This window comes from Papio anubis, chromosome 2 (assembly GCF_008728515.1).
Source record: "Papio anubis isolate 15944 chromosome 2, Panubis1.0, whole genome shotgun sequence".
Taxonomy (NCBI): Eukaryota; Metazoa; Chordata; class Mammalia; order Primates; family Cercopithecidae; genus Papio; species Papio anubis.
In genome coordinates, this window is record NC_044977.1 from 52,783,708 (window position 1) to 52,804,128 (window position 20,421).

Genomic DNA, 20,421 nt, shown 5'->3' on the forward strand with positions numbered 1-20,421 from the left:
TTGCCTCCCAAGTTTCAAGCAATTCTCCTGCCTCAGCCTCCCAGGTAGCTGGGATTACAGGTGGCCGCCACCATACCCAGCTAAGTTTTGTATTTTTAGTAGAGATGGGGTTTCACCATGTTGGCCAGGCTGGTATCGAACTCCTGACCTCAGGTGATCTGCCCGCCTCGCCCTCCTCCCACAGTGCTGGGATTCAAATGTACTTTCAGTTAATTCCCTTCTTGCTTATGTAATCCAGAGTTCGTTTCTGTGGCTTGCAACTAAGATCCCTGATTGGTAAAGCTAACTATCCATGAAAATCAAGTTGAAACTCCCTAAACTGGCTTTTGAAACCCTTCTTTATTTGATTTTATTTATTTATTTTATCAAGACCAAGTCTAGCTCTGTCTCCCAGGCTAGAGCGCAGTGGCACAATCTTAGCTCACTGCAACCTCCACCTCCCGAGTTCAAGCAATTCTCCTGCCTCAGCCTCCTGAGTAGCTGGGATTACAGGCACCCACCACCATGCCCAGCTAATTTTTGTATTTTTAATAGGGACGCGTTTCACTGTGTTGGCCAGGTTGGTCTTGAACTCCTGACCTTGTGATCCACCCTCCTTAGCTGCCCAAAGTGCTGGGATTACAAGCATGAGCCATCACGCCTGGCCCCTTCTTTATTTTTATGTTAGTTAAGGTTATGGTATCTGCTGAAATACATCACCTCTCACATCTCAGAAGCTTAGCACAATAGATTCCTTCTTGTGTACATTTAGCCCAACATGTGTATTTCTGATTGCCAGGTGGTCCTGTAAGTGGTGGCTCAAGAATCCAAGCTCTTTCAATTTTGAGGCTCTTCCCTCTCCACCAATCCTCCATGATGCTGGTCTGCATCACGCTGGTATGAATAGAAAGAATATAGCAGTCTTTAGCTGTGAGTATAATTAGGTATAAAGGCAGGTAGGACAGGTCACTGGGGCTGTGGCTGGGAGAATGGTACCAGATTATAGGGCAAGACAGCTGAAAGCATATGGTAGAAATCTAGCTCTGTCAATCAAAGCTACTTTAAGTTACAAATAACAGAATCCTCCTCAAAACCATTGTAAGCCAGCCAAATAAAAGGAAAGAAATGTTTTATAAGAATAGAACAGCATGTATAAACACCTGTGGTATTTATTGCCCTATGGCCAGTCCTCCTTTCTCTGATGGTAGCACCATCGTTTTCCTTTGGGGAGCCACTTTTCCCTGCTCTCAGTTCATGTGATTCAGGTGGAATCAATCCCAACCCCTGGATCACATCTGGCCAATCAAGCATTCCATCTCCTCTAACACATTAATAGCCTTAGATTTGGGAATGGGACCCAAACCAACCAGTGGCTCAATGATGAGTCCTTCCTTGGAACTTCTAGACTCTCTGCCTGGCATGAAAGTGTAAGAATCTGTGTGTGGGGCCTCCAGCAGCCATATTCCTATCTTGAAGAAAGAGTCTGCCTGAAGCTGACGCCAACGCAGAAGAAAGTAGATCCAAGAAATAGAGACGGGTTCCTGACAACACTGAGCATCGGATCCAGCTATGGTTGAGGCTATTATTTTTAGTGTCTGTGGATTCCTTTTCATTTAAGCCAATAGAAGTCATATTTCTATCACTTATTTCCTGGAGTCCTAACTAATGGAGGCAAGAAGTATAACTGGGGAATCCAGAGAACCAGTCCTTTGCTCACACTCTTTCTCCAAACGCACATTTTTCTGTTTCTTTCTCCATCTGCCTAATTCTTTCTCTCTACACCTACAGAATGGCTTCTCTGCTATGTGTATACCATTAATAACCACCCCACAGCTGCCAAGTTTATGTCTTTATTTCGAGTGACCAGCAGAGACGATCTGTCTTTCAAACAATTCCAAATTTCTTGGAGAAACAATCTGAGTGATCTATCTCAGGTCAGCTGTCCAATCTTGATCCATTCAGCTATGGCTTAGGGGGCTTTGGCAATTTATATAACTTTCTTGGGTTTTGGCTTTATTATCAGGAAAATGAGAATAATAATAGTACCTACCTTATAAGTTTGTGGGGAGGAGTGAATGAGAATGTGCATATAAAACTCTTAACATGATATCTGGTGTGTAGTAAATAAACAACAAATGTAAGCCGTGAAATGGTATTTCATTGGTAACCATGGTACTTCTCTGTCCTTGGTCTCCTTAAATTCTGCCTGATGTCGGGGTGGCTTTGAGCCTGCAGGGGATGGGTGACAAGGAACTCAGCTGTGGGTATGAGAAGGAGCTAGAGGCAGGAAGCCAGGCAGGTGATTGCAGTGATACAGGATTCCACCCAGAAGCTGCTCTGTGTATGCTGAAAGAGCAAGGGAGAATTTTGATATTCAGCCAAAACATTCTTCCTTCTGGCTAATGGAGGCTCATTGAAATAAGCTATTTTCTCCCAAACTGATGTTGCTATCTTCAGAGAAATTATCTATCAGCTCAGCCCCATCATTTTGTTTTCCTACAGGCTTGTCTACACTGGTGAGCAGAGTAAAGAATTCAGAAAAACTCATGATGGTAGAACTGAAAGCATTGAATCTCTGCAACAGCACCCCAAAATAGGTCTTCTCTCTCTCTCTTTTAAGAAATGAGAACATAGAGGCTCAAAAGGATTAAGTAACTTGGCTGAGGTCTCAGAGCAAGTAAGTAGCAGAGCCGTAATGTGAACCAAGATCTATTGGACTCCAATCCCATGTTCTTTCATTGAGCCATGCCTGATTTTACAGTCTCAAGATTCACCTATCAGTCTCCCCTGCTAAACAAAAATCCACTACTATCATAACCATTCTCATTTCTCACTTCTCAAACAAATGTTACAGGCCAGAGGCCACCTGATGGAACAGAGAGTAATTGAGAGGAAATTGGATAAAGGAGGTAAGTTCAGGAAAGGAGGCAGGGGCTAGATTTAAGGAGTTGGCCTTCAGGTTGTAGTAAGAGCCCGTCCATCTTTTACCATCAGCTGGAGAAATCGTATGTGGTCTTGTCCCTTCATTTCTGGGTAGTTAAGAACATGGACTTTAGAGACAGACTGCCTACATTCACATCTCTACTTGCTATCACTAGTTGTACTGCCGTAGCAAGTGACTCAGTTTCCTTACCTGTAAAACAGGAGTTGTAATGGATTGCATGGTGGCCCGCAAAAAGATATGTCCATGTCCTAGCCCCCAGAACCTATGAATGTGATCTTATTTGAAAAAGAGGTCTTCACAGATGAATTAAGCTAACGAACTTAGGATAAGATCATCCTGGATTAACCAGGGGACTGTAAATCCAATGACATGTCAAAATCGATTGACCATAAAAATCAGGGTTTATTTCTGGATTCCCAATTCTGTTCCATTGATCTGTATGTCTGTCTTTATGTGAATCATTTTTATTGAGATATAATTCACATGCCATAAAATTCACCCTTTTAAAGTATATAAGTCAGCAGTTTTTAGTATATTCACAAAATTGTACAGCATGCAACCATCACCACTATCTAAGTCCGGAACACTTTTATCATTTTTAAGTCCTTTTTTGATCCTTCCTTTCAGACAGTAGGTTTGGGTGACGGATGGGCTTTAGTTCCCCATGTTGCTTTGCCCTTATGGCTAGCATGACTGCCTCATCTTGGTCTGTCTGGGACATTCCTGGTTTTAAAACTGAAAGTCCCACATCCCAGGAAGCCCCTTGGTACTAGGCACACTGAGACAGTTGTCATCTGGAGCACACATTGTCAACCTTCCTTGCCACTGGGTGTGTTCCGCCTTCCTGCTACTAGTACGTGTGTCTCTGGGTCTCTGGGCTTTCTCCAAAGCCGTGGGAGCCTGCTCTACTTAGAACAGCAGGCTGGGATTAACCCCGCTTTACAGGCACATCCCTCATGGCAACAGGAGTACGAATACCCCAGCTTTTTCAACGGTTGGGTGGGATAACTCTGAGGCAAGGGCTTTACACTGACTTCCGTAGTTTCTCCAGAGGGATAAGCTTCCCTCTCCCACAGTGGTAGCTAGCTTGATGCTGTACCCTTTATGGCTGCCTTCCCTTGCTTATGTCACTTCCCCATCCCCAAGTCTTTGTCTCAGAGTCCTCTTCTGGTCAAATCCAAACTAAGTCAGCCTTCACTCTTGGATCTTTGAAACCAACAACAAATGCTTTCTTAAGCATATGTCAAGTGTTATGCAAATGGAACTTCTAATTCCTTCTTCCAGCCAGATTGCTGCTTATAAAGCCCCCATAGAGAAATTCTAGATTACTGGACAGATCTTGATATCTCCCACAAGCAGCACACATACTCCCTCACCCAGGATCTGACCCACCTTCTCTTTAGGCTCCTCTTGGGCACAGGGAAGGCCTACTTGAAAATAGGAAACTTTCTAGTCATGGCTGGCTGGGCTCCATCTGATGGCACAGAAGCAGACGGGCACTTTTATTGCTGTTTATTGTCAATGTCAGGTCCTCTTGGCAGCAGGATCACACCCCTGCCTATCAGCAGAGAGGGCTGTCTGAGTCTTCTGAGAAAAATGGATTACAAAACAACTGCAGCATAAATGCAGAGAAAAGCAGAATTCTGAATGCAGCAGCTGGAGAACAACCCCAAATGGGGTCTCATCGGGGCCACACCAAGAGGAGCCCCCACTGCCCAAAAATCTGTTCGTGACTTGTGCATGAAATCCCACCTTTAGAGAGTTGTGCCAGATTGTATTTTCCAAAGACAGCTGCACAAATATCTATCTCACAAGTTTGTTGTTTTGTTTTTGGTTTTTGTTTTGTTTCAAGATGGGACCTTGCTCTGTTGCCCAGGCTGGAGTGCAGTGGTGCGATTTCGGCTCTCTGCAAACTCTGTCTCCTGGGTTCAAGCAATTCTCCTGCCTCAGCCTCCCGAGTACCTGGGATTACAGCTGCCCACCACCATGCTGGGCTAATTTTTGTATTTTTAGTAGAGACGAGGTTTCACCATATTGCCCAGGCTGGTTTCAAACTCCTGACCTTGGGATCGGCCTGCCTTGGCCTCCCAAAGTGCTGGGATTACAGGCATGAGCCACTGCGCCCAGCCTCAAGTTCTTCTTATAGGATGACATCAACGTCTCTCCGTTAAGAGGTGGGGCCTATGTTCCTTCCCTTCTAAACTGGCTGGACGTTTGGCACTGCCTCAGCCAATGAGGTGAGGCAGAAATGTGTGAGTGAGTGAACCTTCAGGTGATTCCTGCCCCCAGCTGAGGACTGAGACATTGTGGAGTAGAGTCATGCCTTCTCTCTGCCTTTTCTGCATTAGTTGTATGGAAACTGTGAGATTATAATAAATGGATAATAAGAAATGGATTATTGTTATTTCAACCAAGTTTTGGGGGTGATTTGTTGTGTAGCAATAGATTACTAATACAGAAGTGAATTCCTCGGCTGCACTAGAAAGCAATCTCTCTAAGTGCAAGCAGACCCAGATGGGGAAACATGAGATGAGGTAGTCATTCACACTTTAGTATGAGTCACTCACTTGGCACCACTCCCCCCATCCCTTTTAGAAAAGAGGTAAGGTTTAAAATCTTAGAAGATGGGAGATAGGCTGGACACAGTGGCTCACGCCTGTAATCCCAGCACTTTGGGAGGCCGAGGCAGGCAGATCACAAGGTCAGGAGATCGAGACCTTCCTGATTAACACGGTGAAACCCCGTCTCTACTAAAAATACAAAAAATTAGCTGGGCGTCATGGCAGGTGCCTATAGTCCCAGCTACTTGGGAGGCTGAGGCAGGAGAATGGCCTGAACCTGGTAGGCAGAGCTTGCAGTGAACCGAGATCTCGCCACTGCACTCCAGCCTGGGCGACAGAGCGAGACTCAGTCTCAAAAAAAAAAAAATAGAAAATGGGAGATAGTGTCAGGACCTAGGGCACTAAAGGGCAAAAATGGATGTTGGGGCACTTTGTGGGAAGAGATCTGGACTGAAACCAGACAGGACTGGGTTCTAGTCCTAATCATGCCCCTCTCTGATAGAATGTCCTCTAATGTATGCAAGAGGCTCTGCCACTTATTAACTACGTGACCTTGAACATAGCCTCAGTGTCCTCATTTATAAAGCACTCACAATAATACCTATCTATCTCCCAAATTGCAGGGAAAAATAAACAAGGCAATGGTTATGAAGGTAAACTGTTCATGTAACTTAAGAAAGCCAAAGGTGTGGTGTATAGGGCACTCAAGGAGGAATCAGCAGATCTGGATTTTAGTCCAAGCTTTGACAGTAACTCACTCTGTAACACTTGGCAAAGTCACTTACCCCTCCACTCTAGCTCCCATAAGGCTCATGCAAATACAGTATCTCTAGACCCAAGCATCCCTGGTGCAAGAAGACCTTCAGCCATCAGTACCACCAGAGGGTTGCAGCGTCTCAGAGTCACCAATTCCAGGTAACAGAATAAGGTCAAGGTCAAAGTAGAGTCAAACTGGCAAGGTGAGAAACCAATTATCAGGCAGGGTTAAGGGAGTCCAAGGAGAGTCCCATTGTCTATACCTTATAGCTATGAGAGTGAGGGATAAGGGATTCAGCCAATAACTGGTCATGGCCCCACTTCTTGACAGTGTAATATGGAAATTAGGAGCCATTTGGACTCTGGAGCCAGAATACCCGAGTTTCAAATCTCAGCTCTACTACTGATTAGCTGTACCAACCTTGGGCATGTTAGTTAACTCTATTATGCCTTCATTTTCTTCTCTGTAAAATGGAGGTGATCATTACAGCACCTTCTTGATCAGGCTATTGTGAATGATTACGTGAACTTGTGCCATAAAGAGTTCTTTCAAACCTAGGAAGCTGTTTTTCAGTGAGGCAATATTGGCTGATGTTTCTAAAAGTAAGGAAAAAGATAGTTATAAGACAATTTTGGTAGGAAAATTCACAGATCCTTCAACATAAAATCACATGCCTCTGCCACCCCATCTCCCCTACTCTGCAAAGACAAATCAAACAAAATTAAATCTCTCTTCAATTCTCTGTTGATTCTTTCGACTATACCAAAGAGAAAGCGACAGCTTGGTGCTAGTAAGTCTTTAACACCCCTGTAGCTCTTGCTCATTTACTAATCCCCTTCTCTTTCTCTCTCACAATGCAAAGTCCATGGCCTGGAGCTCAGAGCCTTCCCGAGCAATAGTGTCTAGCTACAATTTAATAACATTTTGCTTGTGTTATATTTATTTTCACAGTTACTTCCTTTTTATGGCAGGTGATTCTGGTTTTCCATTTATACTAGTAATTGAAAATGTTCTTTTAAAGTAAATGTATTCATGTTTTTTTAAAGAGCAGATGTATTTTAAAATATTAAATATATTATGGTATAGATGGTTTTTGGATACCAAAAAAAACCATGAAGATGGTACTCAAACAATTGAAATTTGGGAAACAAGGTATTGGGCTACAAAGGACAAAGATGTGAATATCATCTCCAGGGAACTACATGGATCCGCCAACAACAAAATACATGTCCTAGTCACAAACTGTGTCCCCGTTCTGCTTCTCAAGACCCCAGGGACTCATGATACTCTCCTGTCCTTTCAAATGTTGCCAGAATGTAAATTGGCACAAATTTTGAATAATTTGGCACATGTATCTTATATTAGCCAGAAATTCCATTTCTAGCAATTTGTTTTTACAAAATAATCATGGATGTGCCCAAAGACACATGGCTGAGAATATCTGTGGCCACACTATTTATGGCCATGAAAACTAAATGACCTAAAAGGCCAACAGTAGGAGACCATATTCAGCAATGGTAGGATAGCCAAAAAATGAATCTAATAACAATGACATGTCACTCTACCAAGTACTTCTCTAGGAATTTTACATATATTAACCCATTTAATTGTCACAACAACCCTACAGGGTAAATATTATAGACACACTTTATAGGTGAGGAAACTGAGACACAGGTTAACTATCGTGCCCAAGATTACACAGCTGGTAAACAGAAGAGCTGACATTTGAAACTAGGCCACCTGGACACAGCATCTATGTTCTTAATCTCCATGCTGCAGTCCTTTCATTGAAACTGATGTTGTAAATGAAAAAAAATTTTTTGAGACAGGGTCTGGCACTGTCACCCAGGCTGGAGTGTAGTGGCACCATCATAGCTTACTGCAGCCTCTACCTCCAGGGCTCAAGTGATACTCCAGCCTCAGTCTCCAGAGTAGGCTGATTTTTTTCGTTTTTAGTAGAGATGAGGTCTCACTATATTGCGCAGGCTGGTCTCAAACTTCCTGAGCTCAAGCAACCCTCCTGTGTCAGCCTCCCAAAGTGCTGGGATTACAGGCATGAGCCACCATGCCTGGCCAGAAAATTTGCTGACATGCGAAAGTGTTTCCAATGTATCAGTAAGTGAAAAAAGCAGGCAGAGAAAAAAGTCTAGAAAAACATATACCATATGTCAAAGAGATTATTTCTGGTTGGTGGGATTGTGATTTTTGTTGTCTGTTCTTATAGACATTTTCCAGGTTTTCTGTACCGAATGTTTATTACCTTAAATTAGACAAACAAAACATGAAAATAGGACTTTCATTCTCACCTCTCCTATTCTTTGCTGCTTCTGAAGACAAAACAATTGGTTCTTTGTGATGACAATAAAATGATGATAATAATAGCCAACATTTACTGAGCTCTTAGTATGCAAATGAATTGACAAGGATGATGTCATTTAACTCTTTTCAGCCAGAACTACTGTGTACAGCCTCCCAAGCTGTGCACTGCACAATTCCAGGGGGCACCACTATATATTGTCTATATTATGGACTGTACTGTGAATGCTGGTCCTTGGACCTGTGCAACATGGCTGCCCTGTCAACAATTCTAAGGGGTAGATATTCTCATACGCTTCATTTTATAGAAGAGGAAACTGAGGCACTGAAAGGCTAATTAACTTCCCCACACTAGCTCCGCTAGTGAGCGATCACACGGCTAGTGAGTGGAACCAGTACTGAAACCCGGGCTGTCTGACTTCACGGTCTGTTCTCTTAACTGTAATCGAGGAGGGGATGACAAAGAAGGCAAAGTAAAAGCTGGGCATCTTGACAAAGATTCCAGAACCAGCAGAGGCATTGTGATGACATAAAAGGAGCACTGGCCAAAAGGTAGGACATCCATGCCCTAGTCCCTGCTCTGTCCACCTGGCTATGTGACCTTAGGAAAGTTCTTTTTTCCCTCTGGGCTCAGCTTCTCCATCTGCAAAATGAGGGAATTACACAGGATGATCTTTAAGATCTCCTCCAGCTCTGAGAGTCTACAATTACAGATGGCATCCCAATATGGGCCCCGAATCGTGCCCTCCCACTCAGCATGGACCATCTCCCTCCTGCTCGCTGGAGGCAGCATCTCTCACGCTGACCTACTTTGTGTGTGGGGGAGAGGAGGGCAGAGTGGAGCACTAAGGAGGGAGTGAGAAACCAAAGGTTTGTCCTCCTGAGAGACCCAGGCTCCTCACCAGCCTGCTAAGGATTTAGCAGTGCCCATCCGCCTCCTTCTGACATCTCTCCTCCCTGCTCCTCAGAATGCAGCAGGCTGAAAAACCTGAGCAGGCTGGCTGTAGTCTTAATGCATTGCTTGTATTTTTCAGTCGTGCTGGTGATTCACCAGGGTATTTCTTTCTCCGACTTTCCAGACCTGCTTCGTTAAAGTCATTCTTGCAGGATCTTCAGGATGTTTTATTAAACGAAAAAACGAGGTGCTGAACTGTGTGTATGGGTTGAGAAAAAATAATTTAAACATACACGTGCGTTTGTGAAGAGAGAAAGAATAAATATCTCTGAAAGAAAACATGAGAGACTGGTAACCATTTGCTTCCCAGGAGGGACTCTGAGTGGGGGTAGAGCATAGGCAGAACGGAGGCTTTATGCCTTTTGAATGTATGTGTGTTACCTATTCAATTGTTTATTTTATTTATTTATTTATTTATTTATTTTTGAGACAAAGTCTCTCTCTGTCACTCAGGCTGGAGTGCAGTGGTGTGACCTCGGCTCACTGCAGCTTCACCGTCCCAGGCTCAAGCCATCCTCTTGCCTCAGCCGCCAGAGAAGCTAGGACCACAGGCCTGCCCCACCACATCCAGCTAATGTTTTAATTGTTTGTAGAGACAAGTTCTTGTTATGCTGCCCAGGCTGGCCTCAAATGCCTCAACTTTTAAAAAATGAACAGGCCAGCCGTGGTGGCTCACGCCTGCAATCCCAGCACTTTGGGAGGCCAAGGTGGGTGGATTGCTTGAGCCCAGGAGTTTGAGACCAGCCTAAGCAACATAGGGAGACCCAGTCTCTATAAAAAAGAAAACAAAATCAACAAAGACATTCTTCTTTCCATTCTTCCCAATACTTCCTGGCTGTATTTGTTTGCTAGGCTGCCGTAACAAAGAACCACAGCCTGAGTGGCTTGAACGGTAGACATTTACTATCTCAGTTTTGGAGACGAAAAGTCCAAGATCAAGTTCAGCGGGGTTGGTTCCTCGTGAAGTCTCTCTCCTCGGCTTGTAGATGGCCATCTTCTCCTGGTCTCCACGTGGTCTTCCCTCTGTGTGTCTGTGTCCAGACTTTCTCTTCTTATTAGGACACCAGTCCCAGCGAATTAGGGTCCACCCCTAATGTCCTCATTTTAACTTAGTTACCTATTTACAGGCCCCATCTCCAAACAGTCTCATTCTTTTTTTTTTTTTGAGACGGAGTCTCGCTCTGTCACCCAGACTGGAATGCAGTGGCATGACAGCTCACTGCAACCTCTGCCTCCCGGGTTCAAGTGATTCTCCTGCCTCAGCCTCCGGAGTAGTTGGGATTACAGGCACGTGCCACCATGCCTGGCTAATTTTTGTATTTTTAGTAGAGATAGGGTTTCACTATGTTGATCAGTCTGGTCTCGAACTCCTGACCTTGTGATCCACCTGCCTCGGCCACCCAAAGTGCTGGGATTACAGGCGTGAGCCATATTCTGCAGTATGGGGGTTGGGACTTCTACATATGAATTTTGGGAGAACTCAATTCAACCCATAACACTGGTCTAGGCCAATGAATTTGACCCCTCGAGACCAGTGGCCCTCTGAGGAACAGGTACAGACCAAGTCTTAGACTCAATTGACTTGAATGGAACATCTCTTGTGAGGGGAGCACTGTTTTAGTACCAAATTGAGTTTGATTTGACTCTGGTCAGGAGGTGGAGAGGGAGATGAGAACTAGAGTCCTCGAATGAACATCAGAAGAGCTGATCATGGAACCCTGGCTCCACCACTTCCCAGCCAAGCTAGCCTGGACAGTATTTTTAGCCACCAGTTCCATCATGTGTACAGTGCAGGTCATAATCCATACCTCAAAAGGCGGTGAAAAGTTTAAAGGAGAAAAGGCCTGTAAAATGCCTGGTACATAGTAAGTGTACAATATACAGTATTTACCACCTGTCTCATCTCCCAGCTCAACTGTGGGCTTCAGGGAGCAGGGCCCATGGCTTTTTCATCTCATGGCCCTAGAATATAGCATTGAACACCAGGGCATGGGTTGAGCAGTTTTGTTGGAAGCAGTAGCCCAGACTGATTTGTGAGGCTGTGTGGATGTGCCCTGGAGGGACCTTCAGAATTAGCCCAGGGGCCACCTTGAAAAGCAGTGTTTCACAATGAAGAAAATCTGTGTATTAATGGGAACATGACCTCCTTGGGAACCACCTGCTGATGAAGCCAAGGGATGCTTGAGCTATATTTGGAGCTCCTATTGTTCATGACAGACACACCTCCCTAGGACAATGGGAAGCACATCAGAGTTGGAGTGAACATCTGCTGCTTTGATCTGTAAAGAACAGATAGATAGATAGATAGATAGATAGATAGATAGATAGATAGATAGATAGATGATAGATAGATGGATGGATGGATGGATAGATAGACAGAAAAGGAGATTTATTATAGGAATTGGTTCATGCAGTTATAGAGGCTGAGAAGTCCCATGAACTGCTGTCTCCAGGCTGGAGAACCAAGAAAGCTGGTGGCATAATTCAGTCCAAGCCTGAGGGCCTGAGAGTGGGGATCCAATGGTGGAAACCCTGGTCTGAGTCTGAAAGCCAAAAACCAGGAGCACCAATGCCCAAGGCTGGGGAAGATGGCTAGCTCAGTCAAGCGGGGGCGGGGGGGGGGGGGCGCAAAATCACGCTTTCTCTGCCTTTTCGTTCTACTCAAGTCCTCAATAGATTAGATGACACCCACCCATATTGGTGAGGGTGATCTTCTTACTCTGTCTACTAATTTAAATAATATCTTCCATTGACACCCTCACAGACACACCCAGAAATAATGTTTTACCAGATATCCGGGCATCCATTAGCCCAGACAAGTTGACACATAAAATTAACTGTCACAATCCTCGCTTCTTCTGGTAATAGAATTGTACTTTTCCTTTGGGAACCACCCTCGTTCATTCTTGGCTTATGTAGTTTGGATGTGTGGGCCACATCTCCAGCTCCAGGAATGAGCACGTGGCTCAGACCCAGCCATTGCCTGTACCATACTGGTTTACCATGGTTGGTTCAGAGATTAGCACATGACTGCAGCTGGCAATCTGAGTGATTCGTAGGAACTTTACTGGGACTATGAAGAACGAAGGCCAGACACAATGGCTCACACCTGTAATCCCAGCACTTTGGGGGGGCCAAGGCAGGTAGATCACCTGAGGTCAGGAGTTTCAGACCAGCCTGGTCAACATGGTGAAACCCCGTCTCCACTAAAAACACAAAAATTTAGCCAGGCATGGTGTCACATGCACCTGTAATCCTAGCTACTCAGGAGGCTGAGGCACAAGAATCGCTTGAACCCAGGAGGCGGAGGTTGCAGTGAGCCGAGATCATGCCACTGCACTCCAGCCTCAGTGACAGAAGGAAACTCTGTCTCAAAAAAAAAAAAAAAAAAAGAAAGAAAGAAAGAAAGAGAGAGAGAAAGAAGTGCTTTCTTTACACCAGGGTTGCTAAACTGGAACTGCTACTGGCCATTTTGCCACCTTGAGGAGAAAACGTGCCTGACTTCCTGCTTACATTGTGTGGGCTCCTGGATTCAGGCTTGCATGAAGCCAGAACTAGTCCTGAATATCTTGGTTACATGAGCCAATAAGCTGATTCTGGCCCAGCGAGGACACTTCAGTAGAAGGTGGCTGACTTTGTGCTCTGGGTGTGCTAGAGCTGACTTATATTAGCTAACGAGGTGAAGTGTTAAATATTTGAGAATGTCATGACTGGTTGTTAAACTGTTGGTAGCTGGATATCAGCCATGGTCAGAATATTTATCTCATGGTTATCACGAAATGCCACAGATCAAGGCACATTTTCCTCCATGGAGAATCAGTTTACCAGCAAATCACAGGCCCTGACCTTGGTTTCAATAGGTTCCAAAATGGCCAAAAAGAACGACTGCTGGCCAGGGTGGTGACTCATGTCTGTAATCCCGACACTTTGGGAGGCTGAAGCAGTAGGATTGCTTGAGGCCAAGTGTTCCAGACCAGCCTGGGCAATATAGTAAGACCCTGTCTCTACAAAAAATTTAGAAATTAGCCAAGTGTGGCTGTGCTTACCTACAGTCTTAGCTACTTGGGAGGCTGAGGTGGGAGTATCACTTGAGCCCAGGAGTTTGAGGCTGCAGTGAGCTGTGATTGTACCACTGTACTCCAGCCTGGGCAAGAGTAAGAACCTGTCTCTGAAAACAAAACAAACAAACAAACAACAACAACAAAAACCTCAAGAACAAAATAGAATGACTGTTAACAACAACCAATATCTATATTTCACTTCCTGGCACTTTCTCATCCATAATCTCATCTTGTCCCTCCAACAATGCTGTAAAGTAGAAGTTACTACTCACATCCTACAGGTAAGGAATCCAAGGCCTAGATACATGCCTTCCTTGGGGTCAGGTGGCAGAGCTAAGAAATAAACTCAGGTCTTTGGACCCCGTGCTTAATGTTGTTTCCCTGACATCCCATAGGAGGTGACTGGAATGTCAAATCAGGGTCTAAACAGCAATTTGGTCACTGGGTATGGAGAAGCTGTTTTTGTAAAAAGAGTGTTTTAACCACCTCTGAACAGAGGTGGCCAATTAGGAAGGCAGTTGCACGGGGATCAGCAGTCACACTACATATGCAATCTGCTGAGAAAACACAGCATTGTTTCTAGGAAATTACATACCTCACGTTTGTACAGAATTTTTTGGTTTTTAAAGCCTTTTCAAGTACGTTGCCTCTGCAGATAAACTCCTTTAAAATGTTTAGAAAGTCGGTCCCTGTGTAACAGACTGATTAACCAAAAACCCACCACCAGCACGCTTTTCCCTTCACTGCCTCTATTAAAATAGCCTGGAAAAGGCCGGGCGTGGTGGCTCATACCTGTAACCCCAGTACTTTGGGAGGCCGAGGTGGGCGGATCATTTGAGGTCAGGAGTTTGAAACCAGCCTGACCAACATGGTGAAACCCCCATCTCCCCATCTCTACTAAAAATACAAAAAATTAGCCAGGCATGGTGGCGTGTGCCTGTCGTCCCATCTACTCGGGAGGCTAAGGCAAGAGAATCCTTTGGACCTGGAGGCGGAGGTTGCAGTGAGCCAAGATTGTGCCACTGCACTCCAGCCTGAGTGACAGACTGAGTGAGACTCCATCTAAAAAAAAAAAAAAAAATGAAAAAAATATTTACTTTTGCTGCCTCAAGACGTGACCTAGTTCTGGCTATTGAGACTTATGCAAAAATCTGCTTTCTTGATAAAAAATATTGTCTTTCCCCACTTCATCCTGCCTTGAGCAAGGATGTGATAGCTGGTGCTACAGCAGCTATTTTGTAGCCATGAGGTGACAAGACAAAAAACTAAGCACAGCAGAGCAGAAAGACAGCAAAAGTATGGATTCTCTATGGTATTATTGAGTCTGCACTGCACTGCTTCTTCTGAATCTTTTATGTGAGAAATATAAACCACTGTTACTTGAGCATCCTGTTACCTACAGTGCAAACATTCTAATATAATTAACAATTCTAGTTTGAGAAATGTATGATAGAGATCACCTATAATAGGGAAAAACTAGAAACAGTCTAAATGTGCACAATAGGAGGTTGATGAAATAAATTGTAGGGTGGCCATATATTGTATACTATTCAGTTATTGAAAACTGCATTGCCGACAAGCACTTCTCAAACTTGCGTTCTTAAACATGTACCTACAGACATTTTTCTGTGGGTGTATGTATATGTGCCTTTTTCTGAGAATATAAAGTTTATCAGACTCTCAACGGGGTTTCAAGAAAGTTGAAGAATCACTACAGGTTGAGCATCACAAGTCAGAAAACCCAAAATCTGAAATGCTCCAAAATCCTAAATATTCTGAGCACTGACATGACACTGAAAGGAAATGCTCACTGGAGCCTTATGGACTTGGATTTTTAGATTTGGGATGCTCAGCTGGTAGGTGTAATGCAAATATTCCAAAATCTGAAAAAAAAAATAAAAAATCCAAAACATGTTTGGTCCCAGGCATTTGGTATAAGGGATACTCAATCTGTATTAAAATTAATATTTGTAAACATAGAAAGATGTTCACAATATTTTGAGGGAACATAAATTTATAAAAGAGTATGTACACCATTTTTCCATATTGGGAAAATTGTGTATATGTTATCAATGTAAGCATTCATGGTAGTTGGGTAAAATACACAGAATGCATACTTGGGTGTCCAGAAAATAGCTTTATTTATTAATTTAAACTGAATTTATCTTAGGCTACGATATTACATTCCTGATGATTGTAGAAAACAAATTTGCAGCTCAAAGTAATTGAGATATTCCCTGATTTAAAGTGATCAATTCAGGCCAGGCATGGTGGCACACGCCTGTAATCCTAGCATTTTGGGAGGCCAGGTGGATTGCTTGAACTCAGAAGTTCGAGACCAGCTTGGGCAACATGGTGAAACCCCATCTCTAACAAAAAATATACAAAAATTAGCCAGGCATGGTAGTGCGCACCTGCAGTCCCAGCTACTTGGGAGGCTGAGATGGGAGGATCGCTTGAACCCAGGAGGTTGAGGCTGCAGTGAGCTGAGGTCGTGCCACTGCACTCCAGCCTGGGCAACAGAGCAAGACCCTGTCTCAAAACAATCAATCAATAAATGATCAGTTCAAAATCCTCCCATTTTCTGATCCTTCTCTGGGTGATTTTAGTTCTTCGGTGGACAGATGCATCATCCTAGAATCCAGAGCAGCAGCATCTGGTCCCTGTGCTACTGCCTGTTCTTCCCTGGCCTCTACACCTTATCTTACCTGGTCCCCACCATGAAGCACTGGCATCTGCTGCTAATGTCTGTGGTCCTGTCCCGGCTGCCAGTTGAGATGTCTATGCACTCCTGATTTACCTTGTCACAATTTATTCTCAGCTCGTTTGGTATCCACCGTAGGGGTCCCTGAGAAATTTTTAGATGCTTTTCCACGTCGGAAAGCATGCCTTTAGCCTTGCCCAAACAATGGCTACTTTGCCCTTCAACGTATCAGATTTGACACGGAGCAACTTTAATGAACTTGCATCCTGGGAAGAAAGGTTCAAGTTCCTTCTGCTTTTGCATTCTCGCTAAACCTGCTTAGGACTCCCAATGTCCACTCCCACTCTCAGGTGTGGGGCAGAGCTCTGAGCCCCTTTTCAGAACCTAAGCAATGTGTCAGCTGTGGTCTCATCTGTCTCATTCTGCCTTCCCTCTCCAGACATTCCTACTCGTCTCTCTCTCTCTTTTTTTTTTTCTTTCTTTTTCATTCTGGGGTTTATCTTACAAACGCTGTGCTCTAAGTCTTCCACATTTGCTCTTTTATGTACCGAGTCAGGCTGTTGCAAATCTGGAGATAAACAATTTCTGTCAAAAAAAAATCCTGGCTTTTGTGAATAAACAGTACTTTGGCTTCCAAACGTATGCCCATACTATAGGTTTTCAAGTTATTTTATGAGTAACTAAGAATTTGGCCTTTTGTTTTTCTATACTCTTTATTGTCCTTATGGGCAGTACCTGTAAAAGGCCTGAATGGTGGGTGTAAAACACAAAAGATTCAAGGTAACATGTGTTAGAAGGAAATAACCTCTTAATAATTCAAAATATTTTCCTTCTGCCTGTACAATGGAAAAGATCTGAAAAGATACATGATGAGGTGTTAGCAATTATGATCTTGGGATGCTGGGAGTATATTAAGGTAACAGTTACGGTAGAAATTACAGAGAACTCAACTAACAGTGGCTTAAAATAACAAGGGTTTGTTCTTCTGGCACAATAAGTCAGGAGGTAAGCAGCTGCTGGTATTGGTTCAGCAACACAGCATTGTCAGGGCCAGCATCTTTGCAGTTCCCTTGGTCTTTCCCCGAGGTCTCAAGATGGTTGCCACTCAACATGTTAAATCTCACATTCAAGGGGGAAGGGATGGCACCAATCCCATCTGTTCCTTTGAACTAGAAAAGCAAAGGCCTTACATTTTTATCTTACTGGCCAACACTAGGTCACATGGTCACCCCAGCTGCAAGGTAGGCTGGGAAAACCAGGGGCTGGTTGGCATTGGGTTAGCCGGTCAACTATGCCTAGCACAAAGAATATTTACATTACTTTTCTTGTTTCTCTGTATCTTCTCATTTTTCTACTTTATTTTTGTTTTTAGAGACAGAGTCTTGCTCTGTCACCCAGGCTGGAGTGCAATGGCACAATCATAGCTCTCTGCAGTCTCTAACTCTTGACCTCAAGCGATCCTCTCACCTCAGCCTCCCAAGTAGCTAGGACTAGAGACATGAGCCACCACACCCAGCTAAATTTTTTTTTTTTAGAGATAGGGTCTCACTATCTTGCCCAGGCTGGTCTGGAACTCCTGGCCTCAGGTGATCCTCCTGACTTGGCCTCCCAAAAATGCTGGGATTATAGGTGTGAACCACCACATCCCAAATTTTTCCACTTAAAAAATCATTTATTTATTTATTTTTTAGAGACAGGGTCTCATCTGTTGTCTAGACTGGAGTGTAGTAACATGATCACAGAATCATAGATCATAGCTCACTGCAGCCTTGAACTCCTGTCCTCAAGTGATCCTCATGCCTTGGCCTCCTAAAGTGCTAGCATTAGAGGTGTGAGCCACTGTGCCCAGTCTAATTTTTCCACCATTGAAAAGTATTGTGTTTGTAAGTGCTAGATGTAATTAAATACTAATAAATAATACTCAAAAATGAAATATACAGCCTCATTTGATTCTCCCAACTCCTTGCCCTCTGTATAATCTTGCCCTTGTATTAGGAGAAGGTAAGGGTCATATGTCAAATGACTTTTCCAAGGCACCCGCAAATTATTGACGATGCTCAACAAAGAATGCAGGTATCCAGACTCCATCCCCTGATGGAGGATACCAATTTGCTCTTAACTATCAGGAGGCTTCTAAATGAAATTTCAACATTAAGTTGATAGAGAGCTAGGAAAATTAATCAAGCACAAGCACCAAAGGCCCAGTTCCCACATTTCAAGCCCTATTGGGTCAGGTGCATTAGGCTAGTACTGACTGCCCTTCCCTCTCTGTGTCCCTCCTGCCTTCTCTGTTCTCTGTCCTTCATCCCCACATTCTCTGCCCAGCCCTTCCTTCTTGCCACCCTCAGCAAGGTGTCACTCAGTGGAAAGAGCTCCAGCTTTATCTTCATTTACACCAAAGTTTGATTCTGATTCTACCACTTACTACCCATGATACCTTCAGCAAGTTGTGTCAACTTTCTGGGCCTCAAACCCTTCATCTGTTCAATGAAAACATTATTACTTATCTCATAGGACTAATTGAATAATTTACATACCAGCCTATGTCCAAGCTTCTCACATGGTATTCAATGCCGGGTATGTGCTCAATCACAGTAAGAGTAATTGTCATGATACAGAAGCTCAACAATTTTTGAAATGGCAATCTCCATTATTATGCATTATTATTGCATTATGATGAATTCAGGCAAACAATAAGCCAGGGCAGAAGGTCACAACTCTGTTCTCTGTCAATCAAAGCAGTCACATGTATGGTGTCACTGTGGACTTAAAGCAAGTGGATTTATGAGCAAACTTTGAGTTCCCAATCCGTTTGCCAAGTTTATAATAGTGTGTTGCTTCGAACACAGATGGTTGAATCATGGCTTTGACACTTACTAGCTGTGACCTTGGTCAAGTTACTTAAAGTCTCTGTATCACAGTTTGATATTTAGAAAATGGGGATAAGACACTTGGACATGGGAAGGGGAACATCACACACTGGGGCCTATTATGGGGAGGGGGGAGAGATGGCATTGGGAATTATAACTGATGTAAATGACGAGTTGATGGGTGCTGACGAGTTGATGGGTGCAGCACACCAACATGGCACATGTATACATATGTAACAAACCTGCACATTGTGAACATGTACCCTAGAACTTAAAGTATAATAGAAAGAAAGAAAGAGAGAAAGAAAGAAAGAAAGAAAGAAAGGAAGGAAAAGAAAGAAAGAAAGAAAGAGAAAGAAAGAAAGAAAGAAAGAAAGAAAGAAAGAAAGAAAGAAAGAAAGAAAAAGAAAAGAAAAGAAAGAAAGAAAATGGGGATAAGAGTACTTATAGGGTTGTGCAGATTCAATGAGTTAATATATGAAAAACACTTTGAACAATCCCTGATGCATCAAACATGTTACATACCTCTTTGCTGTTGTTATTATTATATTGTATTGAACACCTGCTATGTGCCTGAGGACATGAGGCTAGTTATGGGTGAAACCAGGAGTTAAACTCACCACTATCTGATTTTGAATCAGCACCCAAACCACTAACCTGCCTTCATTCACCATCTTTACCTACCCCCTTCCCCTCTCCCTCACAGTCCAACTCTTCCTTCATGTTCCTGGGATGCAAGTCCTTGTCTTGTCCCTGTCCATTCTTGCCATCCTTTATCATTACTTTCCCTTCTCTATCTTTTTCCCTCTGCCATGAGCCTGAAGATGAGGACTGTCTATAACACCAGTTGTATCAGAGACCCAACTGCAGTGCCTTCAACACATTTTTATTTTTCTTCTCTTTCTCTTACATAAAAGAAGTCTGGAAGTGAGTAGTTCAGGGCAGATGTGGTAGCTCCATCATCAGGCAGTCTTGCTGACCTCATGGCTTCCATTCTCAGAATCACCTCATGGTGACAAGATTGATGCTATACTGCTAGCCATCACTTCTATATTCCAAGTAGTAGGAATGAGCAAGATTACAAGAGATGACTCTGCATAGTCAATGCCATTTAGAGATCTTTCCTGGAAGCCCCAATCAAGTACTGTCATTTGGCCACTTATCTTCAGGGAAGACTAAGAAATAAAGTTTTTCATGTGGGTACATTGTTACTTTCCACCAAAACCAGAGTCCTGGTATTAAGGAAAAAGAAGGAGAATGGTTACTGAGCAATC

General features: G+C 43.6%; 1 long non-coding RNA gene across 1 annotated transcript; it reads right to left on the minus strand.

The window, feature by feature from the left end:
• Positions 1-1,728: 1,728 nt before the first annotated feature.
• LOC110742536 lies at positions 1,729-19,277 on the minus strand. The gene is made up of 5 exons (XR_002520316.2): positions 18,815-19,277; positions 6,662-6,837; positions 6,270-6,435; positions 4,316-4,481; positions 1,729-2,325 (listed from the first exon to the last, which is right to left on the minus strand). It is a non-coding gene; the product is annotated as an uncharacterized LOC110742536 (long non-coding RNA).
• Positions 19,278-20,421: the final 1,144 nt, after the last annotated feature.